This window comes from Mytilus galloprovincialis, chromosome 6 (assembly GCF_965363235.1).
Source record: "Mytilus galloprovincialis chromosome 6, xbMytGall1.hap1.1, whole genome shotgun sequence".
Lineage (NCBI taxonomy): Eukaryota > Metazoa > Mollusca > Bivalvia > Mytilida > Mytilidae > Mytilus > Mytilus galloprovincialis.
Genome location: NC_134843.1, coordinates 67,811,410 through 67,829,938, shown reverse-complemented (window position 1 = coordinate 67,829,938; position 18,529 = coordinate 67,811,410). Strand labels below are relative to the sequence as shown.

General features: G+C 34.9%; 2 long non-coding RNA genes across 2 annotated transcripts; one reads left to right on the top strand and one right to left on the bottom strand.

Moving 5' to 3' along the window:
• Positions 1–106: 106 nt before the first annotated feature.
• On the top strand, positions 107–4,247 carry LOC143080158 (uncharacterized). The gene is made up of 2 exons (XR_012979641.1): positions 107–817; positions 4,053–4,247. It is a non-coding gene; the product is annotated as an uncharacterized LOC143080158 (long non-coding RNA).
• A 2,502-nt stretch (positions 4,248–6,749) lies between these two features.
• Positions 6,750–10,498, bottom strand: LOC143080159 (uncharacterized). Its single transcript, XR_012979642.1, has 4 exons — positions 10,426–10,498; positions 8,416–8,487; positions 7,417–7,713; positions 6,750–6,807 (listed from the first exon to the last, which is right to left on the bottom strand). It is a non-coding gene; the product is annotated as an uncharacterized LOC143080159 (long non-coding RNA).
• Between the last annotated feature and the right edge of the window lie 8,031 nt (positions 10,499–18,529).

The window sequence follows — 18,529 nt, the reverse complement described above, 5'->3', positions numbered from 1 at the left end:
TACCATCTCATGTAACCAAATATATAGAGAAGTATGCTCTAAAGGGTATAAGTAAAAAGACGAGACAAGATATGTCTTTGAATTGGCCTATTCCTTCCTCTAAAGGATTAAAGGCTCTTGAAACAGATAGATTTTTTAAGAAAAATTATTTTCAAGGTAGAAAATGGAATGCTAGATTAGAGAGAAGTAAAATTAACACACAGCTACGCATTCTAGATGTTATGGGTCCTCTGTCCCGTTTATGGTCTGAAGCACATAGGATTAAGAAAGATAATCAAGGTATGGACCCTTCTGATGTAATTCAGTTAACACAGAGGGCTATTGTGCTAGCAGGTAATGCTCACTATGTTTATAACACTGACAGGAGAAAAGCAATGTTAGTTAAAACAATGCCAGATAGTCTAGATTTTTTAAATGAGAAGAAAGGCAAGAAAGCTTTGGCAAAATCTAAGGGTCAACTTTTTGGTAATAAGTTTCTAAAGTCTTTGGCTAAAGAAAACAAGGATAACAAAGAACTTAGAGAAATGTTGTTGTTTTCTAACAAGAAAAAACATGCTGGTAAACCTCATTTTAATAGAAAAAATGATCAGTTTTTTCAGCAGGGGCCCACAAACAACCTGCAGTCTGTGGGCGGCAGACAAGCTCTCCATCCACAAGTTTCAGGGAAGAGACCTTGGCAGGGAAACCAGTCACAGAACAGACAGGGGAACAGTTATGGTCAGCGCCAGAATCAGCGCCAGAACCAGACCCAGAACCAAATCCAGACTCAACCTCAGAACAACCAAGTGTTCAAGAAACCTGCAAACCGATAGAACGGGTAGGTCAAGAGCAAACTTTCAGTCATATACAAAACTATTTCCAATTACCAATGAATTGCATAATCAATCAAAATTCTATTCCTGTAGGGGGAAGAGTAAGTCTTTTCCTACAGAATTGGAACTCAATTACAAAAGATCCTTGGGTTCTCCAGTGTGTAAAAGGAATAAAATTAGATTTCTTAGCAACACCTTTCCAAAATCAAATACCAAATCAAGCCTTTTTCAATCAAGAGAATCAGGATTTGATAAACAAAGAAATAACAGGACTTTTGAACAAGAAGGCCATAACACAGTCTTTCCTAACAAAGGATTCGTTCATAAGCAACATTTTTCTGGTACCAAAGAAGGGAGGGGGTCAAAGACCTGTTATAAATCTAAAAGGCCTAAATGTTTTTTTACGTTACGAACATTTCAAAATGTAGGGAATTCATTTGTTAAAAGATCTTCTTTTGAAGAACGATTGGATGGTAAAAATAGACCTAACCGATGCATATTTGACATTGCAAATAGCAAAAGAACACAGAAAATACCTCAGATTTTTTTGGCAGGGAAAAATAATGGAATTCAGGTCCCTCCCGTTTGGGATTGCAGTAGCCCCAAGAATATTCACAAAACTGATGAAGGTTCCCATGACTTTATTGAGACGTTTAGGTGTACGTCTGATAGTTTACCTAGACGATATTCTAATAATGAATCAGTCAAATCAGAAAATTTTGTCAGATCTCTCAACAGTTTTGTCAATATTAAGGGGCTTAGGTTTTCTGATCAATACAAACAAGTCAGTAATGGAACCTTCACAAACAATGGAGTTTCTGGGTTATACAGTAAACTCAAAGTTGTTGACTTTGTCTCTCCCGAAAGAGAAGGTAGAGAAAATAAAGAACAGTTCAAAATTAATGCTAGAACACAAGAAAGTGTCAGCAAGAGATTTAGCTCAGTTGATAGGTCAGTTAACAGCAACAAATCAAGCTGTCCTTCCAGGTCCTCTGCATTATCGCAGTTTACAAATATTGAAAACAAAAGCCCTGCATTTGGGGGGCCATTACGATCACCAAATCCAGTTAAACGAGGAAGTTCAGAACGAGTTGCATTGGTGGGTAACCAAGCTGGGGTCTTGGAACGGGAAAGCGTTACTAAGACCAGAACCCCATTTAACCATTCAGTCGGATGCAAGTCTGTCGGGATGGGGAGCAACATGTCAACAGATAAGTATAGGTGGGCTTTGGATAGACGAGGAAAAATCCCTCCATATAAATCAACTCGAACTAAAAGCAGCAATGTTCGCAGTACAATCTTATGCCAAAAATCTACAAAACAAGCATATTCTTATACAAATGGACAACACAACAGCAATTGTATATGTAAACAAAATGGGGGGAACGGTGTCAAAAAGACTAAATTCCCTAACAAATCAGTTTTGGGATTGGTGTCTTCAAAGGCAATTAACAATCACTGCGGACTATATCCCAGGAAAAAGCAATGTTATAGCAGACTGGGAAAGCAGGCATTATGCGGATTTCAGCAATTGGCGGTTAAGTCCGATACTTTTCAAAAGTCTCATGAAACGCATAGGTCCTTGCAATGTAGATCTGTTTGCAGACAGGTCAAATACTCACCTGAATCAATATTTCAGCTGGAAGCCAGATCCCCAAGCGAAAGCAGTAGATGCCCTTCTCCAATCCTGGAGAGAGATAAAGGGTTATGCTTTTCCCCCGTTCTGTCTAATAAGTACGTGTCTGGCGAAAGTTCGGGAGGAAAACAGTCAGATAATTCTGATAACTCCAGTTTGGCAATCCCAGGCTTGGTACCCTCTGTTACTTCAAATGTCAGTAGATTATCCAGTGTTACTTCCCATGAGTCACAACACTGTATTGTCTCCCATGAAAGAGCCACACCCACTGATTCTGAACAAAACATTAAAACTAGCAGGGTGGACGGTCTCCGGAGATCATTTAACTCAATTGGAATTTCAGAGGAAACTAAAGAATTACTCCTTGGGTCTTGGAAATCGGGAACAAGATCTTCTTACGACAGTGCCTGGAATAAGTGGTCTAGCTGGTGTAGCTCACGGGAAATTGATCCCTTTTCAGCACCTTTGGCCGATATCTTAGATTTTTTGACTTGGATGTATAAAGAGGGGTATCAATACAGAACTTTAAATGTTCACCGTTCGGCCATATCTTCAGTCCTGCCATATATCGATGGTGTCCCAATTGGTCAATTACCTATAGTAAAATAATTAATGAAAGGTGTTCTACAAAATAACCCACCTTTACCAAAATACCAATTTTCATGGGATTTGGATATTGTTCTTAAATATTTATCCGCTTTACCAATAAACAAAAAACTTGATTTTTCAGTTTTAGGTAAAAAATTATCAATTTTATTGGCTTTGGCAGCGCCAAAAAGGATATCTGAAATTGCAAGGTTAGACAGAAGATTCATGTCCAGAAACAAAAGTAGTATAATTTTTCATTTACCGGGTCTGTCTAAAACACAAAAAGATTGCAATAACAGATCAGTGAAATACTGCAAATTTTCAAAGAAAAAATTATGTGTTATTTCTTGTGTACATGAATATGAATTGAGAACGGAACATTTAAGGCCTGTTAGTAAACATGAACCTGATCCTTTATTAAGGTCAACTAAGAAACCTTTTAAAGGTCTATCTTCGCAGACAGTTGGAAATTGGATTAAATGGGTTATGAAGGAGGCAGGAATCGACATCTCATTGTTTCAAGCACATTCTTGTCGCATGGTCTCAACTAGCAAGGCAGCGATGAGTGGCATCAGTATGGATGATATTATGTCCATGGCAGATTGGTCCAACACTAGAACGTTTAATAAATTTTATTTTAGGACTAATGAAAAAGCGGGTTTTGCAGATAAAGTTTTAGAAATGGTAAGCTTGCTTTAAACGTGCATTATTATATCTCACGAAAATCTTAGAAATATAATTTCAGATTTTATGAGGGCGCAAAGCGCCCGAAATGAAATATTGATTATATGATAAGATTAGAGTGAGATATAATAATGCATTTCCCACCCATCCCACCCAAATGCATTATTATAGAGAAATTAAATACATTGCAAATAGATGTGGTATGATAACAATAAGACGACTCTTGATCTAAGTATTTCTAAACAGTATTCAATAAAATATGAAATATTACACAGAATGTTTATTCTCGAATGCAAACTTGAAATATACATCTATATCATTAAATTTTTCAGAAAGGATAGAGTTGGATGGACTTGAATATGACTGGTATTCCAAACAATAATTGCAGTTTTGTAGCAGTGTGGCGGAATATGATATAGAACATTCGTATGCAGTTTTTTCGTGGACTATAAAGAAATTACTGACTTTAACGTGTATACTCTGTGAAATATTTTGATGTACATTTGATAATACAAATGATTATTTTCTGTAGTTATTTTTTTTAAGTAACCGCCTTATATCTATTCAGTCCAAACAGTTCAGTATTCAGATGTTTGGTCAGATGTTGGATTTTGCTTTTTGCTTAGTGGTCTGATAATTAGTATTTTGGGTGTCAATTTGTTTATTCATTATCAAGATGCATAGAAATATGTCTATGGTGAACTATATCCATTGTTTACTGAATCGGTTACTTTCGTATCAGATCTTTTGAACAAGAATATGATATTTTATTGGTTCAGATATTGGTTTTGTTGTTTTATATCAAACATAATTGTTTGAGGTTTAAGGTTTGGCTTCATTGAAAGTCAATCTATTGTAGCCCGAGGTATACGATGTTACCTATGGGCATGCGCAGTAAGGTATTACCTGGATTGTAACATTTTTATTCAGGGGTGTACTTTAAAGAGCTGTTATTTGATTAGAATTGAAGGTCAATGCATTATTATATCTCACTCTAATCTTATCATATAATCAATATTTCATTTCGGGCGCTTTGCGCCCTCATAAAATCTGAAATTGTCGTGGCGATCACCCCAATCTAATTAAAAACCGATCTCTCATCGCTCCTGTTTCTGATATGTCGCGTGGGAGATCTAAAGAAACCCGCTTTGAGGTCACATGTGAGTGACCTCGTAGGTGTGTCTTTTTCAACCAATGAAATTGAGTCTTCCACGATCTTGGAAGCTTAACGTAAGGCAAAGGGATGTAACTCATTTTATTTACTACGAAATCGTCAGTCAAAATAATTCATAAACTTTTTTGATTGGCTTATTAATAGGTCGTCAACTCATTTGCATATCTTTATAAATTCATAACTTTTAGTGCACTCACATGTGACCTCAAAGCCGGTTTCGTTAGATCTCCCACGCGACATATCAGAAACAGGAGCGATGAGAGATCGGTTTTTAATTAGATTGCGATCACCCTGTCTAAAGATATTTGAATATTTGACATTTTATCAAAACTTAAAAATTTCAATCATAATGCACCTTGTAATTCTATCGAAATTTAAAGTCATATAAAACGAATGACTGGTGAAAAATAATGTTTATCCAATTCTTAAACCATTGCATGTATATATCATAAACTTAGTCTTCTGTGCACGATTTTATCATGTTTTACCCAAATACATCGTATAGTCGTCAATTTGTTTTTCTCTCTGTCTGTTATGAGGTGAAAAAATGGCTACTACTTAATTGTCGTGTTTTGAAGCCGTAGTTTACCGATTATCACCTTATAGTAAACAATCAACAAATAAGCATATATATTGAGCACGTGTTTAATATGTACAATCACATAATTGTTTATTTTAATGTCAGATCCATGCGTATTGCGATCACAGGATTTTTACGGGTAGGGTCACGCTAAGGTCACTTTGCATACGGAAAATATGTCGACGAATTGCTTCCTGGAAGCAAGCAGTTAAAAAAAGTACACTTCTTCTAAATATGGACAAATTAAAGAATTTTCGTCAGAAAAAAGTATATGTACATAAGTTTTATAATGAAAACTATCCATTTGGTTATAAAAAACACATGCATAAATTATTTTTAATTTGAGGTTTCATATCACTTTAACGTCAATAGGGTAAACACAAATGACTACACTATACTATACTGTGAATGGCGGTTGATATTTATGTTGACTATAATTTTTTCGATGAAGTCCGTCTGACCGAGGATGATCGTCTTATAGTCACCATTTTAGGCTTAACAAATAACCGTGCATTCAAGATTTTTTTTCGATTTCTGGAACGTAGTCCTAATAACACAAATAACTGATATGACGTTTGAAAACTAATCAGTGGCGGTTCCAGAAATGTTCTTACTGGAGACACTGACTTCTATAGAGAAGGCCTGCTCCAGTCATGCTTCAGTGATTCCCTATATTGTCAACCACAAAAGGGGACCCTCTCACCCTGCCACCCCTTCATCCGGCTCTGCTAATCATGTAATCAACTCCTCATTGTACATATTTCAGGAAATGTTATATACTAAAAATGATGCTTGTACATAAAATGAAATTATGAACCGGACTGTTTGACTTGGAAACATATTGAGAAATATCTTTTTTCCTGTTTTGTGGTGTTCGTTGTAGACAGTCCAACAGTTCTTGATTATATCAAGTTCTCTTTCAATTTCAAGTCAAATCTCACATGACATGTATGCGAAAAAAGGTTTATCATGGAGGGAATTGAACTTTTTGATAAATATTAGTCCTCAACCGACTGTCACTATCAATTTTATAGGCGCAAATTATGTTTCGATGCAATGAATCAAGTAATGTGTGTAGGATAATTTATTTTATGTTCAGTGAAAAAAATCATCTATATTGAAACTATATTAAGAAATTATCGTCTTTCTCTTTTCTTTTTTTTTTTGCTCTTTAAGTGAAATCAACAAGAAGAAGTTCCTAATAGGTGTCAAATTTCTGCTAAAATCACTCGCCAAACAGCAAATTGCCGTGTACAAAGAAATATCTAGAAGTACAATGTAATTATACCTTTAGTAGAATACTCATCTGTAACTCGTGTTGTATTGATATGAGCTGTCAAAATATATATAAAGTTGTAATTTCAACGATGTATTTGAAAGATTCTAGAAGAAAATGTATAATTTGAAAAATTTATATTCATGACAAAAGAATGATCTTGATAAATGTTATATCATGAATGTTTAATATCAATTAATTATTCAGATACACATCACACAGTAAAAGTCCGACTCATGTTGTTACATGTATGGGGTCTTTCACATTTCCTACATGCAAATTTCTGGTATAAAGTGTTAAATTAGCAAAATGTTTGAAAAGTATGTTCTTTGCGTCCTCTTGTTGTGAGATTTTTTATAACTACCGGGGTACCTCTTGCGACTGGGTTAATCAGTGGCGGATCCAGATTTATTTCATAAAAGGGAACATTGAGTGCCGAAGAGGAGGCCCGCTCTAGTCACGATTCAGTCACAACTGCCCCCTAAAATCGCATCTGTTAATGCACTTCATTGTTGGTAAAGGTTAGATTAAAAAATTGTGTTTTCTTGGGTTTTTGTTTTTTTCTTATGTTTTCTTTTTGTATGGTCTACTGACTTTTAAAATATTCCTTGGTTGAATTTTGCTGTTAACAAAAAAATTGAGAGATTTGTATGTTTATTTACTTACATTGCAGTCTAAGGAACACTTTTGTCTGTTTAGCAACTTCGTTGATTGAAACCTCGCACCAATACAAACCAAGGTCTTTCTCTGTTATATTTGAAATTTCAAGATTGTATTCCCCTTTCATTGGATCTCCAGTTATCCTTAATCTTTTGTAACCTTCCGCGTCCATATTCATAACTAAATCAGCTGATATCAATGAATCTTTTCGTCGCCATAGTGACGTTGATGCTCCCGAATTCTGACATTCCAAGGTTACGGTCTCCCCAAGATTGACATATTCTGCCTTAGTATGTATTCTTCCTACCACAGAGAGAGTCACTTAGAATTGATAAACGAATTTCTAAGGCGTCATTTTGCGAAAAACAATGACTTCCTGACCTAACTATTTACATGACAAATGGAAGCATTATTTATAATTGATTGCCTTTAAAAATATTTCAGTGGATTTAGGAAAAACTGACAAGACAGTTACCTTATTTAACATCGGACTCGGACTATGCGTATTGCTGTGTGTTTTTGTTCCATATTGTCTAGGTGTATAGGGGAGCTAAGATCTCACAAAACATGTTTAACCTCGCTGCATTTATGCGCCTGTCCCAAGTAAGAAACCTCTCACCTTTATTGTCTTGTATGCTTGTATGTATTTTTTTTTAACTTTGATTCATTTATATGTTTCGGAGTTTCGGTGTGTGACTTACATTTTTTCTGAAATAGTATACCTTTTAGGAGGGGTAAGCTTAAGCCCGTCTCGGCTGCAGAATATTTTCGCTGTGTTTTTGAAAGACGTATTGGTCGCCTTCGGTTGTTTTTCCTGCTCTTTGGTCGGGATGTTCTCTCATTCCCCGTTTCCATTTCCAGTTTTAAAAGTTATCATTGTCATATTTTTAACCTAAAGTTTTTTTAATGTTCATCTCTTAGATATTTAATTTTGAAATTATTGCTCCAATGAGTTGCCGTCTTTTTTACAAATAAAAAACATTTTAGTTAAATGTATTTACATACCATTCTGTAAAGAAAACAAAATAAACAACAAATATGCTTTCATTCTATTGTTTCTACGTCATTTTCCAGTTTCTACAAAAAGAACAAGATTGTGCTTTCAATACGCCTTTAATGCAGTACAACTTCATAAGGAGCTGGACATTTTAGTTCATCTAATAGCATCTATGTCAAAAGGGATCATATTATAAGGAGACACGAAAAGGCCAGCTATTTTAAGATAAAAAAACTAGATGTGTCAAAGCGACACAAATGGCCCCGTCTCAAAAAGTTGTAAATATCTGCAAACAATAATGCATGTGGACACAAACATGATGGTAGTCTCACATACAAAAAATCAGCTCAAATCTGGAGACGTATAGAAAAAAAGTCCGTATAACTGTGATTTTCAACAATTTTCAAAGTTGTAAATCCTTAATTTTGGCAAAAATTAGCGGAGCGGAACGAAACTTAAACTTGACATGTAACTCATCATGGTTAGCTCACATACCAAAAATCAGCCCAATATCTGAAAGTATTTAGAAAAAGGACCGTATATTATAACTGTGATTTTAGCAATTTATCAAAGTCCAAATCCCGAAATTACAGCAAAAATAAGCGGAGCGGAACAAAACTTAAACTTGATCTGTAACTCATCATGAGTAACCCACATGCCAACAATCATCCCAATATCTGACAGCGTTTAGAAAAAAGTCCGTATAACTGTGATTTTCAACAATTTATCAAAGTCCACAGCCCGTAATTTCTGCAAAAATTAGCCGAGCGGAACAAAACTTAAACTTGATTTGTAACTCATCATAGTTAACTCACATACCAACAATCATCCCAATATCTGAAAGCGTTTAGAAAAAAGTCCTTACAACTGATTTTCAACAATTTATCAAAATCCACAGCCCGTAATTTCGGCAAAAATTAGCCGCTCGGAACAAAACTTAAACTTGTTCTGTAACTCATCATAGTTAACTCACATATCAAAAATCAGCCCACTATCTGAAGGCGTTTAGAAAAAAAACTCCGTATAATGGTCTGTTGCGGAATGGCGGAATTACGGAATGACGGACAAGGGTAAAACAATATCGTCGCTGGGCTTCTAAAATGTCGTATATGACTTTTTTGGCTAAAAATACTTTTTGACACCAATGGTCTAGGCGAGGAAATCTTTGGTATTACAAAATAGCATACAGTTAGACCAATCAAAATGTGTGAAATAAGACACATTACAAAATTGCCAATGTCAGTTGTTTGTAAAGTTTGCTTCCAAAATGTTGTATGAAAACTTGAAAATCGTTGTAGAATGGCTTTGGGAAAAAAATAATTGTACATTTCTTTATTTCTGTGAAAATAATTTAAGTTCTTGGATAATCCAGAAATGTCAACGTTTTTATTTCACTGCTATTTACAGAAATGTTCAAGTTCACATACGACATTTTGGAAGCATGCATTTTGCTAAAATTTTCAAAGTCTGTTTGTGAGATATTTTTTTCTTGAAAAATTTGTAATTTACAACATTTTAGAAGCCCAGCGACGATATGGCACCGACAACATCGTTGCGGGGCCATAAAAAAAATGCTTAAAAAATATGTTCAACGGAGAGTTGGTGTGGCTATTATCATATATTTATACGATCTGTTTCCAAAGAAGGAACGTTTCTGAAGATTCTTTTATGTTGGGCTGGTTTAAGACTAAAAGGAAGAAAAAACTTTGCAAAAGCTTGTTATTGAATATATAATAAAATTATATTCATGTCGAATTAAAATGAAATAAATTGTTTTAAATCAACGTTTATGTTGATAACAGTTATGGTAAAGCCTTGTTTGTCAACATGATCTAATCTGGCTCTTTTTGTAGGTCCTTATATCTTAATTGACAAGGATTGTCGCTATTCCTGAAAACTGGACATCACGCTATAGCCAATAATGCGGAAAGTGGCGTTTAATACCGAAAATCATCTAATCTATCATGATCTCTGACCTGAATTGCTGCTTTAAAAAACGTAAATAAAAGGATAAATACCTGATATTATGACTTCTAAATGAATATATGTTGGGTCTTTAGCATCTTACATTTTGTTTTTTACTTTTGAAAATAAAATCCATATAGCATGTGAATTCCTATTACGCTATATAAACTCTATTGATTTCCTGACCCTTGATATACAATTGATTATTTTATATTCCGGAAAATCTATTGACATGTTGAGGAAATATTATAGAATATTTTAGCAAAATTGTAAACTTTGTACATTGAACGGTATTTTTAATTTTTTTAAATTTTTCATCAATATCTACTCGTGTAGCAATGGTATAATTGGTATTTTGTAATACTTTCCATATGCTCTAGTTCTTGGTCTGTGGTTTTTATACTATCCAGTATGAGAAACTTAAAGAATTAAAATTATGCTTGCAATCGGTTCAATTTTTTTTTCGGGGGAAAAATGTGTTATGTTTTCTATATATACGATAAATTCATCTGAAAACAGTACCACCCAACATAACAAGGGACATAATAATATAGTGTACATTATATATACCAGCTTACAAATATTTGAAATAAACTACAAAGCAAATGTAGCCATAGGCGGAAAAAAAAGGTTTGTCCGGAAAAAAAATTCATAGCCCCCCCCACCCGAAAATCAAATGGTGCTGCCTTACTTGTTATACAGGAAAAAAACAAAAGTTAAAAAAAATCTCCTACCATGCATCTTTTATGGGCTGTGTTTTATGCTCCTATGTGGGGCATTGTGTTTTTCGGTCTGTGTGTCCGTTTGTTCGTTGGTTCGCTCGTCTGTTTGTCCGTCCGTCTGTCCCGCTCCAGTTTAAAGTTTTGGGAACTTGAAACTTAGTGTACACATGTTACCTGTGGGTTGATCTTCTGAAAACAACTGTTACACCGTTTAAAGGAGTCATAAATTCGATTAAATACAAATATTTGCCCTATTCTAATAACTCTGAAGAATTTGATTTGAATGGGACCAATGTCTTGTCAAAAATTGCCATCGCTGTATCGTAACCACCGCATAATGCCTTGACCAGCCAACACAAATATAGGTCATGGTTTATTTCACCTACCCTGATCTATGCGATATCCGGATAAAAAGCTCATTGATCAAGAACGCTCAATAATATTCTTTTTATTTATTACCAAAAATATTTTCGTCATATCAGTATAATTTAATTTTGGATGTAACGCGTCCTCTGATTGGCTGACGTTACTTTGTTATCAGCCCATTATAGACATAATTTAGTCATGTGATCGAAACATCGACGTTTTTTCATGGTTTTCTACGGTTTAAAATGGAATTTAGAATCAAATTATAAGAAATGCATATTTTTTTCTGTGTATTCGAAATAACATAAAAATGTGGTGCACACTGTTAAATAACCCACTACGCGCGTTATTCAGTGTGCACCACATTTTTTATGTTATTTCTTCATAGACAGAAAAAAATATTACAGTCATTCCTTAAATAAACTAGATTTAAGACGCAATTTGTGAAATGTGATGTTAATGATGGTACGCTGTCTTAGTATTTCATATGAGATTTTAGTGTCTGTTTTATTTGTGCTTCAGTATTATATTGGATCTGTTTTATACTGATGATTACATATTAGCAAGGATTTGTATACAAATCCTTGATATTAGCGATGCATGCTGCATGCTTATCATACATTATAAAAATATGTATTATATAAATATATATGGAGGATCATGGAGATTTGGTATGCTTGTCAATGATCGATACAACTATTCACCAGCGTTCAATAGTAGGGTGCCATATCAACTTTGATCGATTTGCCTGAACAGAATAACACACGGCTATATTTTATATAATTGAAAAGAGGAGAACAAACCTCATCGAAATATCGTTGTCGTTGTCTGCCGTGGTCAGCTTTTTTTTAATCAGGGTCAAAGGTCAAAGCAAAAACTCCAGAAAAATGCACAGTCATGATTTAGATAGCTTGTTTCTCCTATAAATATGCTTTTGGAGCAAAATAAAAACAACTGCTTCATAGAAATATATTTTTTGTATCTACATTTAGAACTTATTTTATATTTTTATCGCGAAAAATGACTTTAGATAGACTTTTTTGCATATAGGGTGCAAATTCGAAATTTTCAAACAGCTGTTAAATAACAGTGACCTTGATCTATTTCAATTAATTTTATATTTTTTGTATTCAATTCACTACAAGTAAGATCTAAAGATATTTTCTAGATCTTAACTTAAATAATTTGTCGAAAACAAAATGTGTTTTCACGTGTCTTTAGGTAGTAAGGTGTTCGTCAATTTCTAGGAAAATACCAAATTTCTGTTATTGGGTGTGAAAGAGTATATATAAATGATTTGTTTCGAAATTTGTGTAACATTAACGTCAAACTTGGTTGATTATAAAGCTCTCAGTATAGCTTTGCTTTACAGAAGTAAAAAATAATGCAAACGGAGAAAAGGGGGGTTACAGTTATGAAAACAAAACGAGCGGAGAGAGGCGAAAACAATGTTGGACCTTTTTGGGCTAAAACAAACATAGCATAAGTGTCAGTATATGTACTATTTAAACGGTTTCCTGGTGTTGGGCATGTATATTTTATAGTTGCTGTAAAGTGTAAAGGTTGGACATTTTTGATGCTGTATTCTCCCTATTATTGTCTCTATCATATAATGATAGCATGGATCCAAAGCTATGTACTGATATATTTGATGTGGGATTTGTCAGTAAAAAATAGACATGGAAATTCTTGCCGGTTTGTTGCAAGTTAAGTTGTCATAACCTTACAGATTTCTTCTTGTAAACAAGATATACGCCGGGCTATTCGATGAAATTTACAATACGACCGACACGAGTTAAAAAGACAAACATGCAGTTTTTATCCAAATGTTTGGTTGATATGTTTCACCCAACAAAACTAAGGAAAGTGAGGGGTTCCAAATCAACCAAAGGCTACGAAAGAGTCTGAAATGACAACGAATTTATGAATAACGGTCGACAAATGGACACCCAACAGGCAAGTTACAGTCTGGTCTTGAAAAAAGTATTCAATATATAAGTCCGGCGAAACAGACATTCCGGCGACATGCAAACCTCGGCCACACAAAAAATTACGCCCGTTTTTATTCATCATGTTCATTTAATGCTAAATAATGTTGTTGGAAATTTTAGTTTCTAATAGCAAAAAAGTGGACAAGACTATTGTTTCAATCCAGATACGGCCAGAACTGAGTTTTGCTTGAGGTAAGAATCAGAGTCATTTTTTTTTCTCAAATATCTCAGACTGCCATCTCAAAATTAAATGGTTCGTACCTGAGACTTGAAATCTTTCTAGAGCTTATAAATACTGACTGGGGATCATTATTCAATTTGTTATTTATAAAATAGGTTGGGGCATTTGGGGTTAAACATTTCGTAGGTAAATAATATGGTGGAATATTTTTTCATGAGAGTGTAATAGTCTATAGAGTATTTACTATTACTTTCTGTTTGGTGGAATAGTGAAATAGAAGTAAATATATTCTTGCTCAATCCCCTGTCGCTTTGAAGGTTTCGTGATTGCCATGACATCCTCAGCCTAAGCTATAATTGTTTAGAAAAGATTATTGACTGCTTTATTTTCATTTGATTGCTAACAATGATTCATAAGGTACAAACAGAAAAATGAGATCTTGTACATCTACATCTTCGTCGTCATCAATGTTTCTAACTGCAACCAGATGGGTATTTACATTTTGACAAATGTCATTTGCCTGACATGGGCATACATCGGTACATGATAGATTTTGTTCGAAGCAAATGCAAACTAAATTTTACAGAAATTCATATGACATCTGACCATCGAGATAGACAGGAACAAGTCATTCTTCTTTTCCCATCCGAACTGAAGAGGAGAACGAAGGGAAATTTTTCTATACGGGAAGATATCAAATTTATGTCCGGAGTGAAGCTCTTATTATGCATTGTTTAAAAGTAGATTCACAAGGAGGAAGTTTGACAAGGGAAACATTTTAAATTGTAAAATTGAGTATGAAAATGGGGAATGTATCAAACAGACAGCAACCCGACCATAGAACAGACAATTTTAGCCATTTTACGCTCAATTTGTTTAGGTCACAATGATCTATTTTGAGTTTTGACTTGAGATCATTCATCGTAACAGCAAGATCTCGAGCTGCATCTATAGATTCATCGATTTCACAATTAGAAAGGTTTGACAAAACGATGAAATCATCTGGATTGTCCTTTAAGATTAAAAAACAGTGCGCTTCCCAGACAACATTGGTACCTTGGCCCAACGTATCTACATGCGTTGGCCCAACGTTATTTTTAAACGTTGGCCCAATGTATAAGTGCAAAGTGGCCCTATGTTGGCCCAACGTGATGGCTAAACGTTGGAACAACGTTGTTAGGTTTTTTACAATACATTGGCCCAACGTTGGTCCAATGATGAATAATGCTTGCTGATGTTGAACAAACGTTAGGTCAACGTAGTAATACAAACTGTTAGCAAACGTTGGAACTCCGTTGGTTCAATCTGTAAACATTTTTATCCATATGAAGGATACTAAAATCCCTTCCAGGGAACAACTGCAATAACTCCTGGTTCTTACATCAGTTCAAAATGGCGAAACTTTTACTTTTTTAAATGTTGCAATTATTGCGTTTTTCATATCCACTATACCATGTTGTATCTCACATACTACCCGAAAATTTTGTATTTTGCCACTAATGTCTTTCTCTCCATCTTCCTGAACATGCATGAAATATTTGCCAATGGACGTTTCAGTAACCAACAACCAATCAGTCTCTCCAGGAATTGTACTTCTGAATTGTACCCAAATTTTAATGAATGCAATCAACATATCCATGTAATCCAATTTTCTTAAATAATGTAAATACAAAGGTATTATTAAATATAATTTATTATTAGCTAGACAAACAGCAAAGTTTTTAAAAAATCTGTTTTGTATCTATACGTTGCTAAATCAGATCTAGAATGAAAATTGTAAAGTCTATTCATGATAATCATCATTTATGCAAATGGCTAAATGGAAATGCCATTTGCATAATGGACGTCAAGTTGGTTACCTATCCCCTATTCGTTACCTATTCGTTACGTATTCCCTATTCGTTACCTATTCGTTACCTATTCCCTATTCCCTATTAGTTACCTATTCGTTACCTATTCCCTATTCCCTATTAGTTACCTATTCGTTACCTATTCCCTATTCCCTATTCGTTACCTATTCGTTACCTATTCCCTATTCCCTATTCGTTACCTATTCCTTATTCCCTATTCGTTACCTATTCCCTATTCCCTATTCGTTACCTATTCGTTACTTATTCCCTATTCCCTATCGTTACCTATTCGTTACTTATTCCCTATTCCTTATTCGTTACTTATTCGATTTTTAATATCCTTTCCCCTTTTTAATTGTTTATACTCTTATATCTGGTAATAGTTCTAAATTTGTTGAGGTAAAATGATCTTTTTATGACCTATTTATATGTGTTTGTGCTCAACTGATCCTTTTACTTTATGTTCGATACTCATTTGTTCCTTATTTGATTTTTATACCTTCTACATTTTAACTGCTTTATGTCCGTATGTTTGAAGATGGATCTTGGTTCGAAGGGATGAAATCACCGTGTTAGCGCTGGCATAAAAAAAAAGATGTGGTATAATTGCCAATGAGACAACAACCCACAATAGACCAAAATGACACAGAAACTATCAACTATAGGTCAATGTACGGCCTTCAACAATGAGCATAGCCCAAACCGTGTAGTCACCTATAAAAGGCCCAGATATGACAATTTCAAACAATTCAAACAACAAAACTAACGGCCGTATTTCATATACAAAAAAATAAACGGAAAACAAATATGTAACACAAAAACAAACGATAACTACTTAATTTCAGGCTCTTGTCTAGGGACAGGCACATACTAACATAATGTGGTGGGGTTAAACATGTTAGCACGGTGTACATCGTTTCAGAGCATGCTATTACCTTGTTTAATTCGTTTCATCACTCGCTTATGATTCGCTTATAATACGTGTATCATACGTTGCACCTTTTAAAACATGATTTTCAATTGTTTTGTTGTCTCTGGTGGTAGATTTGGGTTCTTAGAGGTGATATAACTCCATAAGCGCATATGTACCCGATCCAGCGCTCGGATAATACCCTGTTAAATATTCGTTACTTATTCGCTTTTTAAATACGTTTGTTGTACGTTGCACCTTTTAGAAATGGATTTTCAATTGTGTTCATATCTCTGGTGGTAATAATGTGTTCTTATAGATGAAATATCCCTATTAGCGCGTATGTACCCGTTCCAGCGCTCGGATAATACCCTGTTACTTATTCGTTCCTTATTCGCTTTTAATGCGCGGGGTAAGTATACGTTGCACCTTGAAATAAATCGTTTTTTAATTGTGTTCATGTCTCTGGTGGTAACAATGTGTTCTTAGAGTCTAAATTACCCTATTAGAGCGCATGTGCCCGTTCCAGCGCTCGGTAAATACCCTGTTGCATATTCGTTACCTATTCACTTATAATACGTTTGTTGTACGTTGCACCTTTTAGAAAATGATTTTCAGTTGTGTCCATGTCTCTGGTGGTAACAATGTGTTCTAAGAGATGAAATGACCCTATTAGCGCGCAAGTACCCGTTCCAGCGCTCAGTTAATACCATGTTACCTATTCGTTACCTATTCGTTACCTATTCGTTACCTATTCAGTTATAATACGTTTGTTGTACGTTGCACCTTTTAGAAGAGAATTTTTAATTGTGTTCATGTCTCTGGTGGTAACAATGTGTTCTTAGAGATGAAATGACCCTATTATCGCATATGTACCCGTTCCAGCGCTCAGTTAATACCCTGTTACCTATTCGTTACCTATTCGTTACTTATTCGCTTTAAATACGTTTGTTGTACGTTGCACCTTTTAGAAAAGGATTTTCAATTGTGTTTATGTCTCTGGTGGTAACAATGTGTTCTTAGAGATGAAATGACCCTATTAGCGCGTATGTACCCGTTTCAGCGCTCAGTTAATACCCTGTTACTTATTCGTTACTTATTCGGCTATAATACGTTTGTTATAAGTTGCAACTTTTAGAAAAGGATTTTCAATTGTGTCCATGTCTCTGGTGGTAACAATGTGTTCTTAGAGACGAAATGACCCTATTAGCGTTCATGTACCCGTTCCAGCGCTTGGTTAATACCCTGTTACCTATTCGTGTTCATGTCTCTGGTGGTAACAATATGTTCTTAGAGACGAAATGACCCTATTAGAGCGCATGTACCCGTTCCAGCGCTCGGTTAATATCCTGTTACCTATTCGTTACCTATTCGTTACCTATTCACTTATAATACGTTTGTTGTACGTTGCACCTTTTAGATAAGGATTTTCAATTGTGTTCATGTCACTGGTGGCAACAATGTGTTCTTAGAGATGAAATGACCCTATTAGCGCGTATGTACCCGTTTCAGCGCTCAGTTAATACCCTGTTACTGATTCGTTACTTATTCGGCTATAATACGTTTGTTATAAGTTGCAACTTTTAGAAAGGGATTTTCAATTGTGTCCATGTCTCTGGTGGTAACAATGTGTTCTTAGAGATGAAATAACCCTATTAGCACGTATGTACCCGTTCCAGCGCTCGGTTAATACCCTGTTACTTATTCCTTACTTATTCGCTGATAATACGTTTGTTGTACGTTGCACCTTTTAGAAAAGGATTTTCAATTGTGTTTATGTCTCTGGTGGTAACAATGTGTTTAGAGATAAAATGACCCTATTAGCGTGCATCTACTCGTTCCAGCGCTCGGTTAATACCCTGTTACTTATTTGTTACCTATTCGTTACTTATTCCCTATTTCCTATGCGTTACCTATTCGTAACTTAATCCCTATTCCCTATTTGTTACCTATTCGTTACTTATTCCCTATTCCCTATGCGTTACCTATTCGTTTTTTATTCTTTATTCCCTATTCGTTACTTATTCCTTATTCGTTACTTATTCAATTTTTGATATCCTCACCCTTTTTAATTTTTGTCGAGCCTGCAACTTTTGTTGCAGAAAGCTCGACATAGGGATAGTGATCCGGCGGCGGC